The following is a 19,008-nucleotide window of genomic DNA, read 5'->3' as shown; positions in this document are numbered from 1 at the left end:
GTCAAGGCTAAGAATTCAGAAAGAAATTCTTTTTTTAAAGAAATTTCTGGAGTTCCCTTTGTGGCTCAGTGGTTAACGAATCCGACTAGGAACCATGGGGTTGCGGGTTCGATCCCTGGCCTCCCTCGGTGGGTTAAGGATCCAGTGTTGCTGTGAGCTATGGTGTAGGTTGTAGACGTGGCTTGGATCCCACATTGCTGTGGCTCTGGCATAGGCCAGTGGCTACAGCTCCGATTCGACCCCTAGCCTGGGAACCTCCATATGCCACAGGAGCAGCCCTAGAAAAGGCAAAAGGACAAAGAAAAAACATTTTCTTTTTTCCCCCTTTAAAAAAATGCAGCCTATATAATACCTCTTTAATCACATGTGATTGAACCTCATGAGTCAGTGGCAACCCCAAGATGGTAGGATTTCACGGGCCAGGTCTGTGGGAAGCGCATCCAGCCACAAACACCTTCCTTGTGGGATTTGGTCTTAATTGATTGAGGCTCCAAATTCTCAGTCATGACCTTTCTCTGTCCCTCGGTGTTCCCTTGAGGCAGCTGCTGACTCTGGGCCCTGACACTTGGCCCCCAGGCCTCCCTGAAATGATGGGGGAGTAGCAGTTCTTGGGACAAGGCATCGTGCATATTAAACCCTTCCTGTACCGAGGGTCTGCCGTAGTAGGTCTTCTTTGATGCTCTTGAGTGAAATGTTAACAAAGTGAAGCTTGTTTACGAAGGGTGGTTTTTGTTTGCAAAAGATGTCCTTTATTGGAGAAGCAAGTACAACAACCAATGCGTAGAATGCAGTCCAATTTTCCGCAGAGAACAGACGCTCTGTAGGAAACCCAATCCGAACAGCTTTGCAATCTGTTTATTTCAAGAGAGGCAGGAAAGAGACCCAGAACCGACTGCTGTGCTCAGTCCAGAGCCGTGGAGCCGACTGGGCCACCAGCAGTGGGTGGCTTTCTTGGATGGGTGTTGTGCTGTCACATTAGTTTCAGAGATGCACGGACTCCAGCTGTGTCCAAGGACCAGGACCAAGGAATTTTAAATTGTTGGCAACAGAAAACCAAACTTCCCTCAAAAATTACAGTAAAAGATACGGATGTTTCTATAGTGGCTCAGTGGGTTAAGAACCCTACATGGTGCCCATGAGGGTTCCATCCCTGGCCTCGCTCAGTGGGTTAAGGATCCGGCGTTGCTATGAGCTGTGGTGTAGTCTGAAGACACGGCTCAGATCCCACGTTGCTGTGGCTGTGGTGTAGGCAGCTGCAGCTCCAACTTGACCCCTAGCCTGGGAACCTCCATATACTATAGGTGTGGCCCTAAAAAGGAAAAAAAAAGAAAAGAAAAGATGTTTATATGTGTGCAGGCAGCCTCCGCATGGCCTCCACCATCCCACCTCTTCCTCCAGTCATGGCCTCCCCTTGAGTGCGTGGAGACCTAGGACCTCACTTCTAAAGACAAAACCATGGCAGCAGCGGCGGTGGGATGTCACTGCTGTCTCGCTCGCCTCTCGCCCCTTCACTTGCTCTCTGCCTCTGGCCCAGGGAGAGGTCAGCTGCCCAGCAGAAAGGCCCCTGTGGGGAACTGAGGAAGGGTTCTGGCAACAGCCAGCAAGGAACCTAGGGCCTCCTTCCAGCCTGAGAACCGAGCCCTGTCCGCAAGCACCTGCCTGAACTCAATGAGCCTTCAGATGAGGCTGCAGCCCCAGCCAACACTGTTGCCGCCTCGTGGGGGACCCTGGGGCAGAGGCACCCAGCTGAGCCACATCTAGTTCCCACGCACAGAAACAATGACATAATAAGCACGTATGGTTTCAGTCACAAAGTGTCGGGGTGACTTAGATGCAGCAGCTGGCAGCCTACATACAGCCATTGCTTCTACAATATTTAGAAAAACTGAAAGAACTGTGCACTTCCCATGCATTAATTCTATGTGGGATTCTAGCACACAATTTCCTCAATAATGCTTAAGTTTTATAGCCAGGTTTCTTCAGGAACGTTGGATGTAACAGTTACATGCTTTTGATTGGGGAGTTCTGACCTTTTTTATATCAATATAATTTTTAAATGCAGATGATTTTTTAAAATTCAAAATTAATTGATTTTGTGAGCTTTTTATACCATATTTATCAGGGATTTTTATAGCAAAACAAGGGTTTTTTTAAATGAAAGGACTATTTCAAAGTGAGAAATTTGACATTGTGTTAATTCTGTACTGACGAGTGGTCATAATACACAGATAGGGAACAATATTAATAGGGAGGGAGGGGTGTGTGTGTTTGTATCTGCTCTTTATCAGTTTTCCTCCTCACTTTTCATTCCGGCAATGGTTTCATTGAGATAGAAGATGGATGGATGGATGCATGGATGGATGCATGGATAGCTCAAAATTACCAAATTATACAATTAGATACGAATGTTTTATTATACATTAACTCTGCACTATAAAGCTGTTAGAAATACATCAAAGATAATATATCAGCAAAGATGTTAGTGTTTTTGTTTTTAAAAATAGCATGTGTTCCTATTATTTAAATATCCAAACACCAAAACCCAGTCTTCTGGTCACTAGCCTTGTTCTTAGACGCCACTCCCCCAAACTTCCACTCACAATTCAAGAAAACCTTAAATTTGCCAATTACAGGTAACAATCTCTCCTGATTTAAAATAGTCTTTTTAAGGTTAACGGTCTATTTTGAGTAAATTTGGAGTCATTTCAGAGTCTCCCTGTTTTTCTTCCCCTCGTGGCCTCTGACAACAAAGAGAGGTAGCAACCCTCCTGCCAACAGTGGGGCCCAGCAGAGTGCCCAGCACCTGGGCACGTGCTGGGTCAGCGCCCTGGCTGGCTCCTGCTGGCATGTGGTATAGCTGTCTGGTCCACAAGGAGAGGCTGCCTGGTGACCCCCTCGGTCACTGGGTAGCCACAATTCAGCCCTCTTGTTTCTCAGCCCAGCCCTGGGGGGACACTGGTTCTCTCAGGACCCCCACACCCCCTGGGGCACACTGGGGGCCATGCTCAGGCCTGGGAGGACAGGGGGCTCTCAGACCCTCCACCCGCAGGCCCCCTCCTCCTGGCTCCATCTAATAACCCCCTCAGCTTGCTGCTCACTCGGGAAGTCAAGCTCAGCCCACACGGTCCTGGATTATGTGCAGCCACTCTGGCGTTTCTGCTTGGGTCTCAACATTCATCCTCTCCTTGGCCGAGACCTTGGAAGGTGGAGCCCCAGACCTAGCGGTGTCGCCGCTCATCCACTTTCTCTTCCCTTCCCCCACCTGCTGCCTCACCAGCTTCTTGTTTCCTTAGGAAACCCTCCCTGAGCGCCTCCCCCAGCTCCTCTCTGTCTCCGCCTTGAGCTCCGCCAGCACCGTCCCCAGGGGGGTCTGCGTCATCACACAGACTGGAGCCTTGCTGCCTGAGAAACAGCTGTGCAGCCTCGGGCGAGTCACTTGGCCTCTCTGTGCTGGCGGACTCCTCACCGGTCATATGGGGACACGACTCAAACCTCAGGACCGTGTGGGCTGAGCTTGACTTCCCGAGTGAGCAGTGGGCTTGTTAAGAAATGAGATGTGTGTGAACCATTGTTAGTTCTACGGCGTTGAAACCGTCTGCTCATTCGTGTGCCCCTCCCCCTCATGAAGGCGAGCCCGGTGAGGTCGGCAGGTGCCCGCAAGGGAGGGCGGGTGGATCGATTTCCCATCTGAGCACCGGGGTGTGCGAGCCAACAGTACTGCGGTTTTCCGTCCTTATCCAATCACATAATTGTGTCTGGAGAAATGTACGTGGATGATTTTGTGCAATCATGGACATTTAGGTGGAAGGCATGGTTTCAAAAGAATTCTGCCTTCTGATGAACGCACCTTGGTTTATGATGGAAGCCTTCATTTTCATCGTTAATGAGGATGACATGCCCTGCGTTCAGGAACTTTCCTTCTCAGAGGCTCTCCTCCCTCTTCTCAGGACGTCAGAGAACAGATGCTCACTAATACGTTTTCTACAAACGAAATGATTATTTCTATATGGACTTTTCAAATCCAATTTATTAAGTCACACAACCAAGTTGAAAGCACTGTATACAAGAGCAACCCAAGAAAGCTAAACTATACATCACGCACGTACGCATATATACATAGATTCACACCTGCTTTTAACCTGTTAAATCCATGTTTGCATATGCGTGGGAAATTTCTAGAAGGATACATTAGAGACTTGTTCGTGCGGCCACCCCTGGGGATGACGGGAGGGATGTTACTATTCATGTTGTCTTCTTCCGGGCAGTTAGACGTTTTTTCGAGTATGATTTTTGCAACTAGAAAGCCTAGTTAAAACTACATTAGAAGAAAAAGAAAAGCAAGCACTTAGTTTGGGAAAATCAAAATGAACATCTGAAATTTTATAACACCCGACTTTTTAAAAAGGAGATTAATGCAAGGCCTGCCGGACACTCTTGGAAAGTCTCTTTCCGCGGAAGAATCAGGGAAGCTGGAGGCTGGCATATGGAGGGGGGGCGGGCATCGGTCGTGGGAATCTCCCGCGGGCCGCACAGCATCCTGGGAGCGGGGCGGGCCCTCCCCCTCCCCCCTCCCCCTCCCACGTGCTGGGGGCTTCCTTTGAAGACCCAGCCCCCTCCGATGGTTCCCTTGAGAACCTTCCATCCCGGTGCTTCTGACCTGACAGTTTGGAGGCCAAGTCAGAGCGGCTCCCTGGGTCTCCTGGGTGTAACTCACAGAGAAGTAAAGATGGCTCTTTTTGAAGTAATGAAGGGTCGAGGGCGCATTTATTTTCGTAATTGGATTACATTTATCTGATTGACTTTGATAAGAATCCTATTCCTTGCTTTTTTAAATCAAAGACAAATAAAAAGCAAATATTGTCTTTTGAAACATGAAACATGATCAATCCTCAGGATAAATTCCAACAGGACACACAAAGACAACTAAAAAATTCCTAGAAGTTGCAAAGAGTTATGCTCCCACAACTTAGAACAGTTATTCTTACCTCCTTTCATCAACACTGCTAGTTGCCAAATGGGGTGATACTAGAGTTTGTTTCTCGAGTCGATTTTTAAGTTATTTTAAAGGGCGTCTTTTTCCCAGTGTTAAAAATAACACACACTCGTAGTAGAAAATTCACAAGCTAGAGTTCCAAGAAGAAAATTTAAATTAGAATTTTAGTATGCAGAGAGAGCTGCTGTAAAAAAATGTGGGTAAATTTCTTTGCAGGATCTTTCTCTCATGGCATATATTTTAAGTACAGTTTAATGAATCCTTTTTCGGTTTTAAAAATTTAACATTGGGTTTCCCTGTGTCCTTAAAATATTTTCCAAAAAAAGTATCTTTTATAATTGCTTCACATTATGCTGCATGGATGCCCTGCTAATGACCCAGTGATTATCTTTTTAATCTTTTGACGAATTACTAAGAGAACAATACAATCTCAGTAATCTTTTAATTTGCATTTATTTTATTACGGAGAGGAGGTGAAAAATCCTTTGGTCTTTGCGTCAGTAGCATTTCTTTTCTTTTCTTTTTTTTTTTTTTGGCATGCCTGTGACATGCAGAAATTGCCAGGCCAGGAGTTCCCAACGTGGCGTAGTGACAACAAATCCGACTTAGGAACCATGAGGTTTCAGGTTCGATCCCTGGCCTCGCTCAAGGTTAAGAATCCGATGTTGCCGTGGGATGCGATGTAGGTTGCAGACACAGCTCTGATCCCGTGTGGCTGTGGCTGTGGTGCAGGCTGGCGGCTACAGCTCCGATTCAACCCCTAGCCTGGGAACCTCCGTATGCCCTGGGTGCAGCCCTAAAAAGCAAAAGACAAAATAAATTAAAAAGGACAGCTATTTGAAATAGCCATTGTTATCAAGTACCACAATCTAGGGTTTCTTCAGAACCTCAGGTCCCTCCTCAGGTCCCCGATCCTAAGTCAGAGGAGGGTCATGCCTGCGACCCACTGCTGGCCGCCCTTGTAATCATAACCGTTGCGGAGGGTGGGTGCATTAGCCGTGTATTCGGTAATAACGATAATAACAACAGTAATAGGAGAGGCTGACATTCACCGGACGGCTTTCTGTTCCAGGAGTTCTTGGTGCTCTGCACATCAGTAATTTAACCCATGTGTGACTTCGCTTTCACTGCTGGAAGGAATGGCCACAGACGTGGCCGCTTAAACCAACAGAAATGTATCTTCCAGCGCAGGAGGTCAGGAGTCTGAAGTCACAGCATCAGCAGGGCTGTGTCCCCTCTGGAAGCTCAAGAGCAAGTCTGCTCTCCACGCCTTCCGGCTCCTGGAGGCCGCGGGCGTCCCTCGGCTCGTGGCCGCATCCCTGCAGTTTCTGCCACATGATCCCTCTGCCGCCTCTTCTGTGTCCAATCTCCCTGGCACCTCTCTGTAAGGACACATGCTCTCCTTTAGGGACCAGGATAATCTCAAACAATCCCCTCATTTAATCACATCTCAAACAGAGAGATCTGGTTTCTTCTAACATTCAAGGGCTTCAAGGATTGGGACCCAGAGGGGGTTTGTTTGTTTGTTTGTTTGGGGGGGGCACACCCTCAGCATGTGGAGTGGAAGTTCCCGGGCGAGGGGTCCAGCTGGAGCTGCAGCTGCCAGCCTACAGCTCTCATTGGACCCCTCGCCCGGGAACTTCCATGTGCCGTGGGTGCGGCCCTAAAAAAAAATAAAAATAAAAGTAATTTTTTAAATGAGGTTATTAACAATATCTATCTCATAGGTAGGACAATATAGAATAATACACATAAGCCCTTAGAGTAACACGTGGCCCGTGAGACAGCTTCAGTAAATATTTCAAGCGGATGGGAAGGCCGTCACATTCTCAGACACACAATTTGCAGTTTGGAATAGTTGCCGTATGCGTAGGCCCTGTGTTTTCATTCCTGGGTCTGGACCCTCACATTCACAGCCCTAAACGTCTTTTCAAAATGCCGCTGTCCTGATCCGTCCTGCAGCTCTCCAGCGGGCGGTAGAGACGGGGCAGGAAGGGCTGCCAGGGGTGGGGGTGGGGGGATAAAGCTGGGGGGGGACAAGAACAGCGCAGGTGAACAGCAACTAGACGTGGGGAATGTGCTTCCAGCCCCCAGCGCGGGGGCGCAGGATGTGGCATGTCCACAGATCACCAGCCATCGTACATCCTTTCTGGAAGTGGTCTTGGAATGCTTTGTTAGTTTTGTTCATTATAAAAATTAAGCTCTAGGAGTTCCCATTGTGGCTCAGTGGTTAACGAATCTGACTAGGAACCATGAGGTTGCGGGTTCGATCCCTGGCCTCGCTCAGTGGGTTAAGGATCCAGCATTGCTGTGAGCTGTGGTGTAGGTCGCAGACTCGACTCGGATCCCACGTTGCTGTGGCTCTGGAGTATGTCGGTGGCTACAGCTCCAATTGGACCCCTAACCTGGGAACCTCCATATGCCACGGGAGTGGCCCAAGAAATGGCAAAAAGACAAAAAAAAAAAAAATTAAGCTCTAATTTAAATGCGGTAAAATTCACCCTTCTGTGGATAGTTCTGCAGGTTAAGCTTTGGCATTTTGAGGGATCTGCGGAGGGTGGGTGGCGTGTTTGGAGCAAAGGCAGAGTGTCAGTGTCCTGTCAGCCTGGAAAGTGTCGTTGGCGTGCAGAAGGCTGGCAGGGCTCTCCCACGCAGCCTGGGTGCTGTCCCTGCCCGAATCCCCTAGGCCCTCTGTCCTGCACCAGCTCCCGTCACCATTCATACCTCGGGCAGCTGGGCCTTCCTTCTGCGCTTGCGTCCCTGTCTCCTGCTTCTCCAAGAGGGGCCTCGCCGGCTGCTGCTCACAGATGTTTTTCTGGGACGCCCAGGCTCACAAAGGCTGAGTGGCTTTCTTGGGGCTCTTGGCTCATCAGAGGCCATTCATAGGTCTCTCGATTCCAAAGCCAGGATGCTCGGACGGCGTGTCTCCTCGTCCTGAGCATTCCAGCAGCAGAAACCCTGCCCTGCGTGTCTTGGACTCTGTGGCCATTTCGGAGGAAAAATGGCAGTTGCCCAAGGCTGGGTTGCCCCGTAGGCATCACCTGGAAATCTGGAGCTTTCCTCCTTCCTGGCTCCTCCCCCGTCTCTGCTTCCGGACCTCGTCCCCAAGAGCCTGGGGATGCTCTGTGCAGGGAGAGGGGAGGGAGGATAGGAGTCATGGGGTTTGAGAAGGCTGGCCGGCTCCAGTTATCCTGCAGGAGACCAAGGGGACCCAGAGACGTCAGGTGTCCTGGCTAAAAACGTGGGTCGCTGCTGGCAGAACTAAAACCACCACGAGCCAAGGCTTTCTGCAACCTGCGCCCTGCGTCAGACCCGGATTGGTTCTCAGGGGAGGGTTCCGAATTGCTCTGAGGACTTGTGATGACGACAAAAGGAAGCCGTTAGAATTTTCCCAGTAGATCCCATCCAGAGCGGGCTCGTGGCCCTCTTTGTTATTGTTCTTTATATCCTAAGTTTTCTGCATTCATCATGAATTACTTGCAGAAGGAAAAGAGAAGTTCCAGGCGGAGGGGGAAAGGGATGGCGGGGGCGGCAATCGCGGGGCCATCATTTTGAATTTCTTGTATGATGATATTTTCAGTAGATTCTCAAAAGCAGCTGTGACCTGTGGAGGAGACGTGAACATGTGTAAATGACTCCTCTGAGAAGGTGAATTACTTTATTTTCTGCCATGTGCTTTGGTGGAAAATATATTAGGTTGAACGGGGGACCTGAGAAGAGACGGGGGAGAAATGAAAGTCTCGGCGGTATTGACAGAGGCTTTGGCGACAGGTGCACACCTGCGTGAAGTCCCTGATCTTGCTGTCGGCTTCCCAGTAAATCAGAGAAGTTCACTCAGCAGCTCGGGGCTCTCTCGGCTCCTCCAGGCCCCAAGTCGTGTTGAAGGACGGGCCCCGTGGCTCTTCTGCAAATGCCATGGCCAGGCTTTCTTTCCACGGGTCCATAGATTATTCTAGTTCTACCCCGGGGTCCCCATGCCCCCTCCCTTGAGCCTGTCTTTCCCGCTAGATTGCCCGCCTTTGGGGGCAGGGCAGTGAGGTCCACCTCCAGTCTTCCCTGAACCTGGAATCCTACCTGGGACTCGGCAGATGTGTGCTGTGCTGAGCTGAGCTGAGCTGAGCTTGTGGGCAGAGATTAGTCGAAGGTCCAGCTAAACATTGGTGAGGACTGGGGCAGGTGTCAGAATCAGCTGGAAAGCTCGTCCAAGCACAGATTTCTGGAGCTCTCACTGTGGCTGAGCAGGTTAAGGACCAGATGTGTTTGTGAGATGTGAATTCGATCCCTGGCCTCACTCAGGGGATTAAGGATCCAGTGTTGTCCCAAGCTTCGGTGTAGGTCCCAACTGTGGCTCGGATCCTGTGTTGCCGTGGCTCTGGCATTGGCCTCAGCTACAGCTCTGATGTGACCCCCAGCGTGGGAACTTCCATATGCCGCAGGTGCAGCCATGTAAAGAAAAAACAAAAAAACAAAAGCACGGATTTCTGCGCTGAATCACAGCTCTGATTCAGTAGGTCTTGGGTAGGAACTGAGGGTCTGACCTTCTTTTTTACGCTGGCTCCCGCTCTGTGGTTGGTTTCTTAGTGTGTGTGTGTGGTAAGAACCTTTGACACAGGATGGGCCTCTTGGCAAACGTTTAAGCGTCCGTGCCATGCTGTTTTCGACGGGCCTAGGCTATGCAGTGGATCTGGAGAACTCATCTTACCCAACAGAACCATGCTCTGGGGCTAATGCCCTCCTGTGCCCCCCTGCCCCAGCCCCTGGCAACCCCTCTGCTTCTATGATGATTTTAGATCCCTTGCGTAAGTGGGCTCCTGTGGTGTTTGCCCTCCTGTGTCTGACTTAGCGCACTCAGCACAGTGCCAGGCAGCTCCATTCACGTTGTCATGTGTGGCAGGATTTCCTTCTCTCTTACGGCTGCATCGTATTCCGTCGCACACGGAGGCGTGGACGTTTAGCGCACACGGAGGCGTGGACGTTCGGGTCGTTTCCGTACCTTGGCTCTTGTGAGTAGCACCGCACGGAATGTGGACGGGGCTACAAACACGTCCTCCTGTGTGTTTGTCCCTCACTCACACATGTGACCTCATGCCTCCTGACGCCAGGTGGGTGGAATTTCCACACATCAAGCGACTGCCCACGGCACCAGCTGGGTGTCCAAGTTCAGCAGCGTTCCGAGCTTGCCGGGAGAGAGCCTCGGATCCCACGGGTGAGGGCTCAGCCCCGGAAGAACTGCCCCCCCACCCACTTGAGAGGTCCGTTTCAAACCCCAGGTTGTCCCCTGTGCTGCTGACGCATCAGCTATGCATCAAGGGTCTCCTGACCCTACTTTGGGTTTGGTAATTTGCTAAAATAAGTTCACAGAACTCAGGGCAACACAGTTGTTAGGTGTTTATTATAAGAAGAAACGGTAAAGGGTACGGATGAACATAGGATGGAAGAGACACACGAGGCCAGGTGTGTGGGGAGGGGCACGACGAGCCTCCCCGCCCCCTCCAGGCACCATCCCCCCCTCCCCCCGCCGCCACCGCACCCCTCCCTCACCCTCAGAAGCCCTCCGAACCCCTGGGAAACTTTATGGAGGCTTCATCACATAGGCAGACCGATCGTAAACCTGCTTTCGCACCCTTCTCCCCTTCCTGGACAGTAGAGGATGGGGCTGGAGTGTCCAGGCTTCTGGTCCTGGCCGGGTCTTGCTGGTGACCAGCCCCATCCCGGAGCCCAGCAAGCATCGCCTCATCAGAACAACAGCCGCTCCCATCACCTAGGGAATCCCCAGGGGTCTGAGGCGCTCTGTGCTGGGACCCGGGGCAGAGGCCGCGCTGTCCTTTGTCCGGTATTTCACCGTGTGCTGTAACACTCTGAGATCCCAACTCTGCTTCCTTTGGATACTCGCCCCATAGCAGGAACCCTGGATCATATGGCGGGTCTGGTTTTAACTTTTGGAGGAGCCTGCATCGGTTTTCCATAATGACCACACCAGTTTACCTCCCAGCAGCGGTGCACAAGGTTCCGTTGGCTCCGTGTCTTTGTGAACGCTTGGCTTTCTTTGGGTGAAAGCCAGCCTGACAGGTGCGCGGTGCTAGTGCGCTGTGGTGCCGATGTGTGGTGCTCGCGCGAATCATCGTCAGTTCCCCAGTGGTGAGGCTGAGCGTCTTTTCCTGCGCCTCTTGGCCATTTGTACGTCTTCTTTGAGAAACTTGTTCACTTCCCTTGCCTGGTTTTGTTTTGTGCAGGCTTTTGTTTGTGTGTGTGTTTGTTCTAAATGTTATGGCCTCACTGGAAGCATATGGCAGTTCCCAGGCCAGAGATTGAATCCAAGCCCCGGGTGTGACATGTGTCACAATTGCAGCAACAGCAGCAGATCTTTTAACCCACTGTGCCTGGCCATGGATTGAACCTGTGCCCCTCAGTGCCCTGAGTCGCTGCAGTCAGGTTCTTAACCCATCGTGCCGCAGTGGGAACTCCTTTTGCCTGGTTTTTAATCATGGGGGTTTTCTGGTATTGAGTTGTTGGATTTCTTTGTGTGTTTTGGACATTAATTCCTTCTCAGACCTCTGGTTGGTAGATCCTTCTTCCCATCCTGTAGGTTGGCTTTCGGGTTTGTTGATGGTTTCCTCTGCTGCACCCAAGTTTCTAGTCTGATGTGTTTCCACTTACCTGCTTTTGCTTTTGTTGCCTGTGTCTTTTGGTGTCAAGATTGAGTTTCCAGCAGAAGCTCCTAGGAGATGCCGAGGCTCCTGGTCACTCCTGGGACTAGACTTTGAAGAGCCTTGGGCTAGAGGCCCCGCCACCCTCTGCAAACCCGCCAGGAAAATGGGGAAGTGTAGGGAATCAGGCTAAGGACTGTCAGAAAAACCACTGAAAAAAATTAAACCCACCATTGTCTGAGGAATATGTGAAAGGCCTCACATCTGCTGGCTCCCTGCTGAAATCCCTGCAACTGGGAAAGACCAAGAAGCCTGCACCTGCCTCCCCTGGATGCACTGAACCCACCGCAAGGGAGGACGTGCCGTTCCTGGGTGTAGAGCCTTTGGGTGTGTTTGAACAGGCTCTTAATTTCTGTGTCATACAGTGCCACGTGTCAACACCTATGTGTGGCTTCCGATGGAAATTTTCATGCCTTTACGTTTCTTCAGTGTGTGCTTGTCACCTGATAGAAGGCCCGAGGATCTTCCAAACTAACCCTACACTCGCAAGCTGGCCTTGCCCGCAATTCACTCTGTTGCTGTTTATAAAAAATTATTTTTGAAAGTAACGCATAGGAAACGGGTTTAAAAGACAAGCATCTCGAGTTCCCGTCGTGATACAGCGGAAACGAATCCCCCTTTGGGCCACGAGGACGCAGGTTCGATCCCTGGCCTTGCTCAGTGGGTTGGGGATCTGGCGTTGCTGTGAGCTGTGGGGTAGGTCTCACATGCGGCTCGGATCCTGCGTTGCTGTGCCTGCGGTGTCGCCTGGCAGCTGTAGCTCTGATTCGACCCCTGGCCTGGGAACGTCCATATGCCACGGGCTCGGGCCTCAAAAGAAAAAAAAACAAGACAAAAAAAAAGAGAGAGAGAGAAAAGCACCTGGACATGCTGCTAACGTGCACTTTTTTGTCTGCTTTCCGAAGCTCCCGGGACTCTGGAGTGAAGAAGGGGAATGTGTCTGCTTTAAAGGGGCAGGACCCCTGGCGGAGCGCTGGCTGGGGGCCAGAGCTCTCGGTGCACCAGCAGACCCTGAGACAGTCCACTTCGACGGCCGATTCTCTCCCCTCCTGCCTAAAGATTTGCTCCTGCCTGGGTGTTAGTTTTTCCATGCAGCTAACCATTCAAGACGAGAGGTGTACCCTTTTCTCGACGGGAGAGTAACCAGGCTCCAGATCACTGGCGTCATCCGTAGCAAACGGTTCTTTCTCAGCAAAGAAAAGCGGGGCCGGGGTTGGGCCAGGAGGCTCCTGTCCGATGCAGGCGTGAGCACAGGTAATACTTTCCCATCGAAAAGGAAGCTTCTGTCCAGAGAGGTCCCCGCGAATAATACCCCACTAATACGTAGAAACATCAAGGAATAAATCAGATGTAATGTGCCACCGAGAAATCACCCCACTTGGCACACGGCTTTCTCCTCCTCTCCTTTGAGAGCTGGCGAACCCCTTAGTTTCCCAAGGAGGGCCCCGGTAATTAAGTCCATGTGCAGCCAATTCCCTTTATTGAGTGTAAGTGAATTTATAGGCAGCAAGTGACACTGTTGGAGGCTTCTGTGCAGTGGCACAAGCTGCTTTCTTGAGAACACCGGAGAAATTTATGAGCCTGCTGACATTAACGGAGGTGGCTGGATGGCGGGGGTGGGGGACCGGCCGGAAACCCCTCCATCCATATATTTTTCATACTTGATGAAACACAGATAAATCTCTGGGCGTCTGAAACGGTGGGACCGCTGAAGCTCAGTGTCAGACCTCAGGGGAAAAATTTATCATGTGAGGAGTTCTGCTTTCTAAATCACGGGCAACTCCAGCGCTGGTCATTTTCACATTTGTGCGAGAATTTCTGACAACACGCATAAATTTTTAATCGGCCCTAACTTCCCCAAATGTGCCGCACCTCCCGTGTGCTAACTGAGAGGTAAAAGACCTGGGTGTTTTTCTCCTCGAGCTTCCTCAGAGAAAAGCCTATAAAGGCAGGTAGCTGTATGGAAGGCATTTTGATAAGAAAATAGCATTCGTCATTGACTAGATTCTGGAAGAAAGTAAGAAAGAATCAACAATGTCCATTTCTGGAAGGGAAATGAACATTGCCCTCCCCCCACTAACATTTTCACATATAAATTACAGTTTCTAGAGCTGAAAGGGCCTTAAGAAATTGTGTGATAGGCTTATTTTTTTAACTCATTCAATGCATCATTTGGCGGAGAGGGAAACTGACCAGGCTCCCCCAGTGATGGAGCGATTTTGCTCACATAACACCTTCTATTAGTGGCAGCAGCCCAGCTTTCCTCGTTTCCAGTAAAATACCATTTTCCTCTACATCTAGCTCCCCAGATGCTTCCTTATTGGGTCTGCAGCCATATTTTAATGCTTTATTAATGGAACCTAAACCGCCAGTGTGCCTTCCGCAGCCCTTGGCTCAGCTCTGCCCAGGAATTCTGGGTGAAGTGCCAGGTCAGCCGGGTTGCCAAGCCGGCGAGGTGCTCCAAGCTTGGCTCTACTTGGGCGGCCGCTTATACGTGCTGAGCCTCGGTTTTCTCATCTGAAAAACGTTGACAGCAGCAACAGCGCCTACCTGGGAGAGCTGTTGGGAGGATTAAAGGAAACAGTGCTATCAAGTTCTGAGCACATAGTACTTAGCATGAGTAATGACTATGGAAGATCCTTTGCAAAGCAGTTCAATGCCGTCTCTAGATCAGGTTATCCAGAAATAACATTGCATTTTAAATAAAGATCCAGCGTCCTCGCATTTAAGCCATTCCGTCTCAGGGAAGAGCCAGCAGCCCACAGTCCCGCTGGGGACCAGAGGCATGGCCCTTTCTAGCTGGAAAGGCCTCTGGACCTGAAATAGTCTCCGACGCTCCTGAACTCATCAGCTTTGTCCAGCAAACCCCGCCTTGAGGCTGACTCTGGTTGCCTCCTATAAAAGGCAATGCAGTAATCTAAAAAAAAAAAAAATCCTCAGATGCAAAATGTATGGTAGGAGCTACCCAGATGTGATGCTGGTGCCTCTTCTTAGCAACCAGAGGCCCAGGGACCCGGCCTTGCCTCCCTCCCTTCCTGCCTTTCTCGGTGTCCACGGTGGCCTCATCCAGGCTCGTGGCATTCCATTCCATCGTGGTGTGGTTGACTCCCAAACGCGAGTCCCCAGCCCGGAGTGCTCTCCTAAGCTCCAGACGTGGGGATCCCACTGCCCACCCAGTATCCTCGTGGGGGCGCCTCTCCAGGCACACATCGGGAAGTGAACTGGCATCTTATTCCCTCACACCTGCCCCGCACAGCTGTTCATCCCAGCAGATGTGAACAAGCCGGCCAGTCTCTTGGCATCACCTCGACTCTTCACCTTCTCTCAGCCGGCTGTGCCAGAACATGCCAGAAAACGCCATGGCTCTACCTTCACAACATACCCCAAACCCACCCACCTCAGCTCCCAAGCCTCCAACTCTGCCACCCCCTGAAGTCTGAGCTGCATCGGCCCCCAGCCTGGCTGCAGTAACCTCTGAACCCGTCCCCCTGCAGCCACCTTGGCTCCCAGATGACAGTGTCTTCGCCATCTGTTGCTGCATAAGTAACAGTATCACTCAGACTTACAAACTTAGCGGCTTACCCATTGCTGCCCTCGCAGTCTCCGTGAGTCAGGGGTCTGTGCTTAGCTGTGTCTTCGGCCCAGGATCCCACAAGGCTGCAGAGTCAGGGTCTCCTTGGCTTCCAGCCTCTCCTGGCTGTTGACGGTGTCTGGTCCCTGTGGGCTGCCAGCCTGGGGGCCTCTGTCCCTTGCTGTTGGCTGCAAGGTCGCCCCAGCCCCTTGCCAGGTGGACCCCTCACCATGGCAGCTTGCTTCACAAAGCCAGCAAGGGAGAGGGCCTGGGAGCAAGGTGGGTGAGAACTGCATGACCCATCGGGGAAGTGACAGCCCATCGTCATGCGCGCTGTGCTGTCTTGGCTACAAGCCAGTCTTGGGTCCCGACCCCACTCAAGAGGAAGGAGATACACGAAGATGTGAGCACAGGATGCAGCAAACACTGGGCTGCCTCAGAGTCTGTCGACACAGAGAGAAAGACTCATTCTCTAAGAACCTAAGGCAGGTCACGACCCTGCCTTTCAAAGTGGCTCCCTCTCCTCTCCACGAAGGTAGGTTCGGACTCAGTGCCCTGGCTCTCCTGGACATCCCAGCCTCACGGTGGCCCCACCCCAGGCGCCGCCTCCGCAGGAATGCGCTGCCTGGGAGATCTGCTTCTAGAATGTCTGCTCCCAGAACGGCCCTCTGTGGGTGTTTGTGTTCCTTCTAACGAGATCCAGGAGGGAGGTGAGAGGTTTCCACGTGTGTTACTGACCTCTTATTCTGAAGGATAAAAAAAATTATATGCCGTGATGTTTTCTTAGTTATGCATTTCCAGCTTCTTTGTGTTTTGAGGTTCCTCCCTGATCCACTTGTTATTCCAGGTCATTCAAAGTTAGACATGAGTGTTTATTCCCAGAAATAGATAAATAGTTAAATGCTAGGAAAAATGCATATTATGTACATCAGAAAAAGCAATGTGGTCATTTCAGTTCAGGTAGGAAAATTATTTGATAAAATGGAATGCCTGGTTCTTATTTTAAAAAATTAAAAGCAGAAAGATGAGGATTAATTCTTAGCATTAATAAAATGTAAACTGAATAAAAACAAGGATTTTTTTTTTTTTTTTTTTACAGCTGTGCTTGTGGCATATGCAAGTTCCCAGGCCAGGGATGGAATCAGAGCCGCAGCTGAGGCCACAGTCACACTGGATCCAAGCTACATCGGTGACCTATGCTGCAGCTTGCAGCAACACCAGATCCTTAACCCACTGAACCAGGCTAGGGATCGAACTGGCAACCTCACAGAGACAACATCAGGTCCCCAAACTGACGAGCCACAACAAGAACTCCAAAACAAGGACTTTTTAATCTTTGTTTACTTCTTTTCCGTAGTGCCTGGTATAGAGTCTGGCGCAGAGTTCTAAATGAATGAATGAATGAGTGAAACAAGTATTTTTTAAAACAAAAGAGAGCTTTATACTTAATGAGGAAGCACTGCAGTTCATCCCACAAAAGGAAAGGATAATATCGATGGCTTTGTCCCTTAGTGATAAATAGTGCCATAATATACATTACTGTCCATATGAGACATCAAAATGAAACAAGAAGAAGGAAGGCAGCAAAGTGTATTTTTTAAAAATCAATGATAGACTGTGTGAAAGAGAAATGTATGAAAATTTAAGAGGTCCATAAATGTTAAAAAGGAAGAAATTTTGAAAGACTTGAATAAATGGTCAGATATGCCATGTTTCTGGTTAAATGGAAAGATGACATGTCCGCTCGAGGTAATTTATAGAGAGAACACAATTTCAATTAAAATCCCAACAGAATTATGTATTGAACTTGAAAGCATAATTATTAAAGTCATTAGGATTAAAATAAGAAACTAAGAACAATAAGGAAGAACGAATGGCACTGTATTTTGCAGATTATTAGAAAGAAAAATAAGGTAAATGCATTATACTAATATAAAAGCACAAAGCATAAATCAGTGAAACAAAGTAGAGAGCCTCAGAACTGACGCACATAAATGGAAATAAATCGCATGTGATAAATGAAGTTTAAAAAGTAGTGAGATGGAAACGATACATTCGCAGGAACTAGATGTTGCCTTAATTGCAAAAGCCGACAAGTCGTAGGAAGCAGGATGGAGACCTGAACTCCCCTCGAGAAAGGTCACAGTTTTCTAACTACAGAAACAAAATTTTTTTCAAAGAAAATTGGACGAATTCCACTGTACCAACTGCAAGGTCTGTATGATAATCACACCCCAAAATAAGCCACGAAAGAAAACCAACCAGAAATCAAATTTTTTATTATAGATTATGTTACCTTATTGTTTTATGTAATCATGAACATAAATTCCTATTTGCCCCAGCAAGGAAGACAGTGAACAGTCTGCTCCCTCCAGGGCCACACTCTGAGCTCATCCAGGTGGGCAGTGTTTACGGGCACTGCACCTGCAGACAGGGACGCACGTTCGGATGAGGCTCTCCTGTCCCCTTTTGTTTTGATAAGCCAGATCCCTCCCCAGCCTGGTCTCTCCCCTTAAGATTCTGTCAGCAGCATCCCCTCTATTCCTATAGAGCAGATTCGGCTTCACAAGAACTGAATTTGCTCATCCACCTGAGTGTTTTTTAAGTACCAGGGTTGAGAAGGTGAGGAGTAACAGGTGAAGGCTGGTCCAGAGCTGGCGTCCACAGTGAGGCGATCCCATAATTACATAACTGCTCTCCTTCGGGGGACTGTTTGCAGTTGCTTATTACAGTTTTTTCTAGTATCAGCAGTACCTCCCAGGATATCTCTGCCTTTATTTCTGTAAGGATTCCCAATAGTGGAATTGTTGGGTGAAAAGATATGTATGTGTGGGAGTTCCTGTTGTGGCTCAGCAGGTTAAAAACCCAACTAGTATCTGTAAGGGTGCGGGTTCGATCCCCGGCCTCAGTCCGTGGGTTAAGGATCTGGTGTTGCTCCAAGCTGCAGTTTAGGTCACAGAGGCAGCTTGGATCTGGTGTTGCTATGGCTGTGGTGTAGGCTGGTGGCTGTCACTCCCACTGAACCCGTAACCCGGAAGCTTCCAAATGCCATGGGTGAGGCCCTAAAAAAAAAAAAAAGAAGGTATATACATGTGAAAGGCATATAACACAAACTTGATGGCTGAAGGATTAAGGAACCCTTGCCTAAGGCTCTAGGCAAAATCAGGGAGTGACTGTGATTAGTTCCGGGCGTCCTGGGCATCTAGACAGAAGCCCAGGGTTAGAATTGAGGCTTTTTCCGGTAAGGAACTGTTTGCCTTGGAAAAGTCACTTAAACTCTTGGATTTTCCAGTTTCCTCCTTTGCAAAGTAGAGGAAGGTACCTGTCTCATAGAATTTCCGTAGGATGAAATGAGAAACTATTTTGTGAAAGGCATGTGTGCAAATGCTCTGTAAACCTGCACATGCAGCAAACACACGATCCATGATCATTTCTGCTAAGTAGGTGCATCAGAGAGGTAAGGAGACAGTTAAATAAATGCACGTGTTGTGGAGCAAAGTGTCCCCGTCACTAGCAGCTGAGGAAACTCACATCCGCATTGGGCTTCATTTTACACGGGTCAAAACCCCGTAAAGGCATCCGAGGCAGAGGAACGCAACGCTAGTGGGTGAGTGTGGCAGGTGAAATAGACTGCCGGGGGTGGTCACAACTGCCTGGTGTGTTTGTGTTTGATTCTATTCTTTTCAGAAAGTGGCTGGGGCTTTTGTCTGGGTGCTCAGAATAATTGGTTGGGGTGG

General features: G+C 49.6%; 1 protein-coding gene across 1 annotated transcript in view; it reads left to right on the top strand.

Moving 5' to 3' along the window:
• Nucleotides 1–19,008, top strand: part of IQCA1 (IQ motif containing with AAA domain 1) — a 168,879-nt gene that overhangs the window by 45,951 nt on the left and 103,920 nt on the right. The window lies entirely within an intron of this gene.

Source organism: Phacochoerus africanus, chromosome 3 (assembly GCF_016906955.1).
Source record: "Phacochoerus africanus isolate WHEZ1 chromosome 3, ROS_Pafr_v1, whole genome shotgun sequence".
Taxonomy (NCBI): Eukaryota; Metazoa; Chordata; class Mammalia; order Artiodactyla; family Suidae; genus Phacochoerus; species Phacochoerus africanus.
The sequence above is the reverse complement of the archived record's forward strand: the minus strand, read 5'-3'. Positions and strand labels throughout refer to the sequence as shown.